The 5,169-nt window shown below is 40.3% G+C and overlaps 1 long non-coding RNA gene across 1 annotated transcript; it reads left to right on the plus strand.

Annotated features, from left to right (window-relative positions):
- The first annotated feature begins 103 nt into the window (after window positions 1–103).
- LOC115948651 lies at window positions 104–4,756 on the plus strand. The gene is made up of 3 exons (XR_004082446.1): window positions 104–280; window positions 4,030–4,148; window positions 4,676–4,756. It is a non-coding gene; the product is annotated as an uncharacterized LOC115948651 (long non-coding RNA).
- Window positions 4,757–5,169: the final 413 nt, after the last annotated feature.

Genomic DNA, 5,169 nt, shown 5'->3' on the forward strand with positions numbered 1-5,169 from the left:
GGGAGGGTGTCCCCCGGCAGGACGGGGCACGTCTGGCCGGGCTGGTGCTCCGGGGGGAAAGGGACCCTTGTGGGCCTGAGAGTGCCAAAATAAAGGTCCTGACTGAAAGGCCTCAATGCGTGGACAGTGTGCGAACGCTCCTGTGTATTTTACAGATCTGAGCACAGGGGAAAACGTGATGCTCGGAATGGGTGAAGTCCAGAGAGGTTGTCCCTCATCCCCCGTGGATTCTCCTCTGCATCTCTCCGGCTGCAGAACCCTCGTGCTGTGGTGTCAAGCAGTAAGCCCAGCCCGTGAAGATGTTGAAAATGAGTTTGTAACCCGGGGGTTGTTCTGGAGGGAATTGCAACAGCATTGTGTCAGGAAAGAGGATGCGGGGGCGTGTCAAAGCGTGTATTTTACAGTCCATAAAAAGTAGAAGGAAGGCCTATTAGTGTTAAATCTTTACTAAATTAAGCGACCAAAGGCTGAACGTTAACATGAAGGGAAAGTTTCTCACTGCTGAGAAGCAGAAATTCATTACTCCTGGACCTTTATTGTTACATTCACAAAGCTCATCATCGGCCGCAGGGCTGGTACTGATAAACCAATGCTTTGAGAATTAGTAAGGTATTTAAATTGTAATATAGCCACTAATGGATGAACTGTATTATTAGATATTTCATTGACTGAATGACTATACTTACAAGAACTGTTTGTCTTATTCCAGGATATGATGTGCCTAAAGGATAGAATAAGCTCCCAAGATAATAGAATAACAAAACTGAAACACATTAGTGGAACATACTAAATATTAAAGTAAAACGACTCAAAAGTATTTTAATGGCATAAGTTTCTACACAAAAGGCAGCACCGACAGAACAAGGAGTAATAGTTAAAATTACAAACAATTTATTATGCGCTGGTTTTTAGGAGCTCATGATTTTTAAAAAAAAACTCATGGTTTTGACAGAAATTGTACAGGCTGGCCTGATTGAAAGCAGTGCTGTTGTCCTATAGTAGATCTGGAGATGGCTGGTTGACTTAGTTTGGTGGACAAGAAAACAGTCTTTTCTTCTAGCTAAAAAATCCCATAGCCTTTTTTATTTTTGAATCATCAAGAGGCCAAAAGTCTCACACTTGGCAATGGTAGAGTCTGATGAGGCATATCCCTCATGTGAAAGCCAAATTGTACTTTATTTCAGAACTAAGGGGACAAAGCCTTGCATGTTTGAGGGCAATTTCACCAAAATATCAAGATACCATATTTGTGCCATCATGCTGCCATCCAGCCTCAGCTTTTCCACAGATTTGAGTTAGAGCTGAAGCACCTCAGCAGTCCTGGCAGTGACAAGGAGCACCTAATAGCCAACAGCTGTGTCAGCCCCTTTCTAGCTCTTGGGGCAGTGAACCTGGGTCTGGAGCAAACCTTGTTGTATCAAATCAAAGTTAATGTTGTCATCTTATGAATCTGAGCCAAGGTGTCTATATTGTTTAGGGTGCATGCTCTCAGTTCACTTGGCTGACAGCAAGAGCCCTGTGTTACTGAGAAACTTTTCTGGAAGAAAACTGGGTATTTGGTATAATCCCAGCTGCTTTGGGTGTGCTGGTGTATAACGCTCTGTAAACATTTCCAGCAACATACAAAAAATTTTGAAATTAAGATCAATTTTATTATATTGCACGCTGCTATTCTGCAGTCTGTACTCTTCAGCTGACCACTAATACTACTCTTTGACCTGCAATTCAAAAGCACGTTTTCAGTGTCTTGTCTTTCTCAGTATTTAAACTCAGCTTATTTTTGTGTTCTTTTAGTGTCAATATCTGCTCTATTTCCAGTCCTGCGTGCTTAGTCTCGTCAACTATTGAGCTAATTCATTGTTTGTAACAGAAAATCAAGGTATTTTCCTTTTGCACCAGTAAAACTCATAAAGATGTAAACTCTTCTCACGCTGCAGTCTCTAGCATAATGGTGTGACAAGTTCAGCTCTGTTTATGAAGTGTTCACCACCTTCAGCTGAAGCCTTTTCCCTCCAGTTCTAATGTATGTGTTCTGGCAGTGTGGGGTGATCCATAGTGGAGGACTAAGCCATTCTAAAGTTGACAGCATCACATGCAGAAATGTTCATTTGCACATCACCTAAAATATGACTTCAAGACAAACCACCATTGTATAATATCTGCCCACATGCTTAATGTTGTATAATTATTTCCAGTACACTGAGTATCTTGTATAATTACTTCAAATACACTTAAGATGAAAAAAAGCTTCTCTGAACATACAGGCAGTACTTTGGATGATGTTACTGGTTTACTCTGTACCCATATCCCCAGCCCCAAGGCTTAACTACCTTTTCTGAAAGGTTCAAAGGAAATAGTTGAGGGGAAGGGCTGGTGTACCAGTAATTTAGTAGGTTGATTGGAGGAGAACATGTGACTTGCAACTTGCACAGCAAGGAGTTGTTTGACACATTCCTGTCATTCTCCACAGAGGATAAGTCACTTCTTGTTTTGTGTAGCTGCAAAGCTGTACAAATCAGCTGCCACTAAATCTAAATAGAGTAGCTTGGCTCTTTGAGAATATACCTGCTGGGAGAGATGAAAGATATGTAGACTCATAGGTGAGGCCACTCCTACAGAATCCTTTCTTTTACTGGCTGTCATTAAAAGTAATAAGTAACGAGGAGACGTCTTGTGATGAGGCTGTTATTAGAAGGAAAAAAGAAAGATTTGTTTTACTTCATGAATCATCTGCAAAAAAAATTTAAAGCAGCTTTGTTCAAGGTAATTTTTGAGCTGGCATTGCTGTATATTGGGTTATTCTCTGAGTAAAATGAAAAGGCTTCAAATGAAACAATCGTCTTCCAAAGTTTTCGAATGGTATATTTGGTAGAAATTTATTTTTTTTTTACCAAATATTTTTATGCTTCCAGGTCTATAATTTATGATAGGCACTTGTGTCCAGTATAATTGACTCAGGTGAGCAGCAGATGCAGTATCTGCTTCCTTTTGAGTGAGGAGAGTGAGGAGGCCTCCAGAGATTTCCTGAGGCACTGGAGAGACCTGTGCTCAGTCAATTATTTCTTGATGCAGAAAGTCTTGCTGACTAGCAACTTGGATTAAATGATCTGTCTGGGGAGAGAAGGAAGTCAGGACACTGAAAAGATTCAAATGAAGGATCTTCTGATGTATCTTCCAGTTAAAGTCTTGCTGCTATGCATTGAGGAATATGACTAATGGGGACTTATTCTGGTCTAACTAATAATGCTTATTCCTCTCCAAGCCAACTTCTCAATTTGTGTATGAGAGACATGGGTGTGGCTTGTCAGTATTGCTTTAAAATTTCTTTTTCTTGCTGTTGCCTGATGTAGAAATGACTGTAGTAGCATGAGTCTTAAGTGGTGTATTTCTAGGAATTTTTTGGGGAATTTTTATTGATAACCATTGGTTTTGAGGGTTGGAGTTTTTTACTTCAGTAAGGATGAATTGTGCATTTCATTCTATAAAGTTTCATGCGTTTATGTAAAAAGTGAATAAAATGACATTATTTCACCATTTTGGTCTTTATTAGCATGTTCCTTTTGCAAGGAACTCTCACTTCTGAGTAGCCCACATATTCTTTTGCTGTGTCTGTGGACAGGACATGATTATGGTACCTTGTCTGACTTGGGCATACCTAATCAGGCCATGAATGCTGCTGGCAGTAATAGCAGTTGTAGTATGTGAATTACTCTGTGTGCACATTGCTGAGCTGCTCCCTCTCAGAGTGGTCTGGCATGGTGACTGATGCCCATTGCATCCTGTTCACCTTTTTCTCCTGCCACCACCAGTTCCCTTGGAGGTGCACTCTCCTACCAATTCAGCTGTCACTGTGTCCAAATCTGTCCTAAAGAGGCTCTTTGATGACGTGCACAAGATACAAAGCAAGAACTTCCAAATTACTTTCCAGTTTATTTTCTTTCCAGCATCTTCTAAGATGGAGACCCTTTATTATAGGATTATCTTTATATTCTTTTCCATAGGCTGACCTGTGTTTGTTTTTTTTTTTAGTGGATACCTGTGTAATATAAAATAAAAGAAGGCCAGGTGCTTGATAGCAGAGCTGAAGGCTGCCTTCTCATCCTCTCTGCATGTCAAGGTGTTGTCTTTAATGCATCACTTCATTCACTGTGAGTATCACAAGCTGTGAAGATCTCCTTTAGACATAAGAAAAACAGGGGCTGAGTGCAAAGTCCTTCCAAAGACTCTGTTGATAATTAAGCTTTACAAAAGCCTGAATTGAGAGTGTGCATCTTAACAAAGCAACTGAGCTCCTTGGTTACTTGAATTCCCACCACAGGCAGGAGTGTAGGTGTGTGCACTTTTTTTGCACACATGTATCCTCTTGAAGGACAACAGGCTTAAAAGTCCTAATTCCATCATCAACATCTGAAAAGAATCCACAAACCCACAAATATTAGTTAAATGTGGGTTGGAGCATTCAAAAGTTAGTTGAAAAGCAGAATAAATAATATTTTTCTCTTTAGCAACTGTCTCATCTTTCCTGCCACACTCAAGCTGTAGCATATTTTTTATATAAAGTTTAGCAGCTAAGAATAAAGTACTGATCCTTAGTGAAAAAAATAGTAGAATTCCTAAGTAAGATGCATTAGTAGCAGCTTTTATATCTTTTTTAATACCAGTTTTCAATCTCCAGTTTTTTTACAGGCTGGGTAATAAAAGCAGAGCCAGTGAGCTGCACTGCCAGGTAAGAGTTGGAACCCAAACCATGCTTCCCATTACCAAATTCCCCAAGGTTCCATTGTTCTAGTATTTGAGGGTTATAGAAAATAACTGCCTGGTTTCTCTCTATGCCTGTAAATGATTATAGGCCTCACATTTCTACCTCTCCTAATTCTGCCAGTAACAGCAATACAGCCTCCATGTGGTAACCCAGTTGTTCACATCTGTAACTTCTTTAATCTTTGTCCAAATTCCCATTTCTGCCAAAGAATGCATCAGGCAGCAAGATAAGACTCAGGGAAATGTAACCCTTGCCCCAAATAACCTGTCATGAACTGTAATGTTTTATCACAAGAACTGTACTTTGCACAGTTGTGTAAAAGAGCAATCATCTGCTTGCCAAACCTGCAGCTCTCCCACGCTCCGTGGTGCTGACACCAGAATTCCCAGGTTTTGCCTGTTGGATTC

The sequence above is a fragment of the Geospiza fortis genome, unplaced genomic scaffold, assembly GCF_000277835.1.
Source record: "Geospiza fortis unplaced genomic scaffold, GeoFor_1.0 scaffold603, whole genome shotgun sequence".
Taxonomy (NCBI): Eukaryota; Metazoa; Chordata; class Aves; order Passeriformes; family Thraupidae; genus Geospiza; species Geospiza fortis.